The sequence below is a fragment of the Pyxicephalus adspersus genome, chromosome 5, assembly GCF_032062135.1.
Source record: "Pyxicephalus adspersus chromosome 5, UCB_Pads_2.0, whole genome shotgun sequence".
NCBI lineage: Eukaryota > Metazoa > Chordata > Amphibia > Anura > Pyxicephalidae > Pyxicephalus > Pyxicephalus adspersus.
In genome coordinates, this window is record NC_092862.1 from 135126838 (window position 1) to 135133538 (window position 6701).

Here is a 6701-nt window from a genome sequence, read left to right on the forward strand (position 1 = left end):
TAAATTGATTAAAATAAATATTTTCAAGGTTTGTCTTAAAAAAGTCTCTGTGTGCATTCCTTCATACAGGTACCAATACCATGATTATCCCCTATGGCTTCAACTGAGAACACTTGAATACTTCTCTACTGAAATAGATTATAATAGACATTGTCACCCAAATTTATCACACCTAAAATGTCGTAATTTCTCATTGCTTGCAGTGTATTAGAATCATTCTTTTTTTATGCCATACTTTTTATATCTTTGACAAGGGAGCTGTTATATGACTTTGGACATTTCTACGTTAAAAAAAAAAAAAAAAATAGCTGACTTTCCAAATTTGATGTGTGTCTGTGAGGTTGCCATTCTGCCAAATAAGTAGGTAATAATGAGCTACTAGTCCATGAAGCAGCTCTAAAATACGCTTCATAAGACATCCAGGGAGTTACATTACTCATCCAACTTAATAAGATAACGTGACCTCTGCAATGGAAGGATTAAATGGCAGCAAGAAGCAGTTTGTTCATTCTCCTGAGCTCCACAATATTCCTATAAAGAATATGAAACCCTGTTTAAGAACTTTTATTTGACTGAATTTTTGTCCCTCTTTCTCAAATAAGTAACTTGTGTAGGTAAAAATTATCTCTGCCCACACATTTTCTTTTTTTTATGATTATAGTGTTTTTTTTAGCTGATCTCAGTTTATTGCTCACTTTACATTCTTTATGCAACCAACTGATTGTTTAAATCATTTACGTCTGGAACAATTGTTTCACACGAAACAAAGAGGTCTATTTATAAATGTTGTTACCCAGGAGTTACCCAACCTTTACCCATAATTTGCATATTTTTCAATTTGGGTTCAGTTTAAAAAATTGTATGATTAAAAGTATGAATCATAATTTATTATGTTCAATTTCAATACTATGTGTAAATTTTAGGTAAGAATAGAGAACATCTGAAGTAAACCTAATCACTAAAATTTCATGTAACCTTTCACGTGTTAAAGCACCATTCAGGCCAAAGATAACAAAAATTAATAAGTAGTCAGAGATTTTCTCTGGAGAACCTATTTCAGGTATTTATGTTTCCTGAATCTGTTCATCAGCATCATTCAGCTCACTTTCAAGCTCTTTTCAGCTCTTCAAGGAATGACCCCAGTCAATGCTTTTTTCTTCCCATTCAGCAGTTATTATTATGATTATTATTATTATAGATAATACTATTTATATAGCGCCAACTGTTTAGGCAGCGCTGTAAATTAAATAGGGGTTGAAAATGAAAGACAATTACAGACGCAGGAGTAGAAGAAAGCCCTGCTCAGAAGAGCTTACAATTAGTGTTAGTCGAATATCTCACTATTCGATTCGACAGCTATTCGATCGAATTGTGAGAAATTTTCTGGGTAATCAAATGCCAAATTGGAACACCATTGATGTCAATGGTACGAGAATTCAGGTTTTTTTTTTTAGGGTCTTTGAAGGGCTGCTAGAGCAATCAGATTGCTCTTGCAGCCCCTTTACTAGTGTATGTGTTCTTGGATAGAGTTTCTCTATCCAAGAACCATAGGTGATGAATGGGGACTTGTAGTGACCAGTGTTCTTGGATAGAGATACTCTATCCAAGAACACATAGTAGTAGCACAGCATGGCAACAGCGATCGCTATTGCAGCACTGTACTTTGTGTTCTTTGATAGAGTTTCCCTTCCAAGAACACAGGGCACTAAAGGGGATGAATCCTTGAATGGCCTAGTCAGTCACCTGATCTGAACCCAATTGAGCATGGATTTCACTTGTTGAAGAATAAACTTTGGACAGAAAGGCCCACAAACAAAACAGCAACTGAAAGCCGCTGCAGTAAAGGCCTGGCAGAGCATTAAAAAGGAGGAAACCCAGCATCTGGTGATGGCCGTGAGTTCAAGACTACAGGCTGTCATTGCCAGCAAAGGGTTTTCAACCAAGTATTAGCAATGAACATTTTATTTTCAGCTTTTTAATTTGTCTAATTACTTTTGAGCCCCTAAAATGAAGTGATTGAGTTAAAAAAAGGCTTTTGTCCCTCACATTTTTATGCAATCTTTTTGTTCAACCCACTGAGTTAAAGCTGAAAGTCTGCAGTTCAACTATGTTGTTTCATTTAAAATTATTTGTGGTAATGTACAGAAACAAAATTAGAAAAAGAAAAAGTTGTCTCTTTCCAAATATTTATGGACCTAACTGTATAGCCCATGGAAAATCAACATTTTCTCAACATTTTTGGCAATTTGGACATCTCAGGTCAGTCTAACTGACACCGATGATCTATTTAAATGGTTATCTGAAAGGGTGACATTCTTCCCAATAGCCAGCAATGTAAGAGATGATCATCATGCTAATGAGAGTTATTTCAAGGGTTACTGTATGTAAAAAGGTCAAGAAAACCTGGTTTAATGTCAAGATATCAGAAGCAGAAGACATTTCTTCCATACACAAAAGTAGAAAAGTATCTGACCATACACTGTTTCTACTTACATGTTATCCTCTTCACCCCACACCACTCTCCCAAGGCTTTTAGTGGTCCACTTTTACCTAACTTTGCAGACATGTGTTCACCTTGCTAACCACACTCTTTGTACATTAAAGCAATGTATCTCAAAAACCACACACTTTGGGCAGAACAAAAAATTATAAGATTCTTTTGTTCAAACTGCCAAAGCAGCCAATTTACTACAATAATAGGTATGGGTATAGATCTGTATGATATAATAATGCTTTGTATTTGTGATACTAAAACCTGCATTTCATTTCTGAATGTGTCCAGTTGAGAAAAGAAACTGGCGACCCAAATAATCTTTCTGACAGGCTGTCCTTTTTTCTAAGTTCTCGACTATTTGTAAGCATTTTCAAGCGATGAAATGCATTTGTTCTAAGTACTGTATTTTGCTAAAAATGTACACCAAAAATTGTTTGCGCAGCTGGCTGCATATTTCTATCTTCCCTTTAGAAGGAAATTACTGCTCAACAATTGTTCTCATGCTTACTTCTCCCTCTCCTCTTAGGTTAGAGGAAATAGTTGTGGAATGTCTTTGCAATGAGTTTCAGAATGTTTTTAGGTTGAATGCATTTTTAATCCATTAAGAGCTTTGTGAAATTATCAGCACAGTATGGCACTGCCAACTAACAGGTTCACTTTGTGTTTTGTCTACAGCTGTATGGGAAGCTGAAGTGCGATGACTCTCCGCTTCTGGGGCACATTGATCAACTACTCCGTGAACTAGGTGGGGAAGATGCGCAGCAAGATTCCGATGCAGAAAGTGCCCAGGTTGAGAATATCGGAGATGATTTTGTCCAGAGTAGCGATGATGAAACTATGGAGTCCTGAAATTTATTAAAATCATTAAATAAATCATTTTGTTAAGTGAAATTGTACATGTATCTTTTTGTTTTAAAAGGTCTTTAATAAAGATATCATACATACTCAAGTATAAACTGTGATTTATTTCCCCCCCAAATTGTCTTTTAGAAAGAATCAAGGTTTATATTTTGATAAAATTGGTAAAAACCATTGTGTTCTCGTAGCTAACAAACTTTTGCTGTTGGAGACAAGAGACATGAGTTTGTTGCACACTTTATATAAGGACACAACTACATCTAATAGTGGCCAACAATAATGCAAATAATATTATGTAAGAGCAAGTGACTGATCATACCCAAATCAAAAGTACAAACTATTTTGAAGTCTAAAAAGAAAAAGTAATGAAATTGTATCCAACCTGTTATTGTTAATGACTGGCCACATCCCAAAAAGACATAGAAAGAAACATCTGGTGAAAAACACAGGGACTTTAGAGCCCCTTAATGAAACATACATTAAAATTCACTTTATTTTGTATTAATAAAATTATACACAACTATAAAACACAGAAAAAGCATGAAATACACAATAAACTCTCCTATTGGGTTATCCCTTGTGAGGGTACATCCAATTCAATTTCTCTACGTGTTTCAGGGACAAGTGTGCTTCCTCAGGAGAACGGAGATTTGGTGTTCATATATGGCAGCCTTCTCTCACAGAATGGTATAAGCTGAAGAGGACTAAGGCGGTAAAACATGTATCTTCTAGTGAGCCCCTTTTTACTTTGATAGCCTCAAAATTGCGTCACATTTCAAATTTAGGTCTAGGCAAAGATGACCAATTGCTCCGTTAGATGTTATACATACTGCTTGTAGTGGGACCTAATTGATTCTTAGTTGATCTTAACACATAACAGTCACAGCCTAGGACTAGACAGTCTGTTCTGTCAGTTCCTGATGTGATGGCGTTCCACGTGCAGATTGCTTCCCCTCAGAGGAAGTTGCCAGCCTGCGTCATGTTTCCACCGGAAGCTGCTGTTACCTCAGAAAGTACCAGGATTCTGTCTGTCAGAGCAGCCTAACTATACCTACTATAGGACTATATATACTATAGGACTATACCTACAGATATTTGGAGGCTATTACATGAAGGCATCCCATACAAGTCATCACAATGCCACCAATGTAGCACTCGGCATTAAAAGAGAAAAAAATACATGCTTTTCATTAAACTATATTCTTAGTCTATGGAGGTTTGTTATAGGTAATGGGCCTTTTACTGCATGTCAGAGAGAAAAGACCATCTTGTCTACATGACTAGTTAAGTCACTAATTAGAAGCCGTTGCTGCTCATGTTTGGAAATGTATTACCTCATTATGTTTACAAGATGGCATTATGCTGTCACTCTTTCTCAAGATTCCGTTTCCTTCTAAATAATTTCATGTTATCTTTAGGCAGAGAAGAATAGACCACCTGTGTTTATAGCAGGATTGGCTCTGTCCAAGTACAATTTACCTTAAGTGCACCTCCACGCTTTGTGTATCAAATATATTACAAAGAGTCTGTACGACTCGTACTACATTCACTTTGAAGGCTGTTTATTTCACTGGAGTGATAGAATCGATAATACATTTACTGTGGTTTCTTTTTCTGCTTTCAAGGTAGCCCTGATATTATTCATATCCCCAGCTAACTTGATTCTTTGAGATGATTAGATATCTGTATCTCTGCACCTTTTATTAAACATGAAAATACAACCACATTATCACATGCAGGTGCTTAATTATTATTTTTAATATGAGGTATATAGCGCCAACATATTACACAGCACTGTACATTAAATAGGTGTTGGAAATAACAGATACAGGACAGTGACGCAGGAGGAGGAGAGGACCCTGCCCAGAAGCTTTACAATCTAAGCGTTTCGAATGAATACATAAATACAACACAGTGAAAGAGTTTTGTTACCCTAGAACAGGAAGTCTGCTACTGGCAGGATCTCTACAAACAAATTACAATAAGAAAAACTTTTCAGCCACAGGAACTTGCAAAAAATTACTTTTTTTTTGGCGAGGGGTTTAGAAGTTTTTTAACAGATGTACCAAACTTTAGGATGGTCTGCTTAAAGTCATGTATATGGCCTCTCATACTCATAACTAAAATGGGACCAATTAGTAGTGACTGGATGTAAATATAACTGATCGACCTATATGGAATTTAACATTCTCTTGTGGCTGTAACTATGTGATAGAGCCCTATAACAAAACCATTAAGGGCCACTTTATCCTACATACTTTAAAAGCTAGTTATCAACAAGGTTCCAAACTATATATACCGTATTTTCCGGCGTATAAGACGCTCCTGTATATAAGATGCACCCAATTTTAAAGGAGGAAAATCTAGAAAAAAAAGATTCTGAACCAAATACTGTAGTAAAATATTTTATATCAACTGTATAAATTTAACAATTCATCCCCTTCTGATCACGCTGTGCCAATTCATCCCCTTCTGATCACACTGTGCCAATTCATCCCCTTCTGATCACTCTGTGCCAATTCATCCCCTTCTGATCACCCTGTGCCACTTACTGTGCGTACTTACAGGTACCGTACGTTCTCAGCCGGGGGAACTCCGTTAGGGCAGGGATCAGCGTGCTTCCGGGATCGCAGGGGCACGTGTGCCGGCTTCTCCTCGCTCGGAGGAGGAGGATCGCGGTAGCACGTGTGCCGGCTTCTCCTCGCTCGGAGGAGGAGGAGACACGCGCTGCAGCCAGGAGGAGAGGAGAGAAGAAGCACGCAGCATCGCGGGATCGCGAGTATGATATTTTAATTATTTTTAAAAACTGTGTTCGCTGTATAAGACGCACCCACTTTTCCCCCCCAGTTTTGGGGAAGAAAAAGTGCGTCTTATACGCCGAAAAATACGGTAAATGTGGACAAAATTTTTGCTACCTTTTTTTACAAGTAGAACCTACAATTGTCTTTTCAAGTAACTTGAAACTGACATACATAATTGACACCCATTATTGTTTTGTATTTACCAAAATCAGACTTTGCTTTAGAGGTCTGATTCAAACAAATATTTAAATTACTATATATACTCCAGTATAAACTAATATTGTTTTCCTCAAAATGCTATTAGGGAAACAATTTTAGTTTATTCCCAGATCACACCAGTAGATGGCACTGTGTCCTTATGTAAAGAGTGTAACATTCTCAAGAGACATGCACTTTCTGGAGACTCAGTCCCAGCTACTGGTGGCCAACAATAATGCAGAGGATAATTTAGGAGCAAGTGACCCAATATACCTACTCAAACGTACATTATACATTACCATGTAAAAAGGGGAAAGACAGACTGATCTATTGTGACTTAAAATGTTCCC

At 37.0% G+C, this 6701-nt stretch overlaps 1 protein-coding gene across 1 annotated transcript in view; it reads left to right on the top strand.

Moving 5' to 3' along the window:
- The window catches only part of LOC140331630 (uncharacterized), a 254451-nt gene extending 251013 nt beyond the window's left edge, over nt 1-3438 (top strand). Inside the window, exon 11 of the mRNA XM_072412809.1 lies at nt 3170-3438. The gene's annotated coding sequence lies outside the window, so the exon portion shown is untranslated. The remainder of the gene's footprint in view (nt 1-3169) is intronic.
- The last annotated feature ends 3263 nt before the right edge of the window (nt 3439-6701 follow it).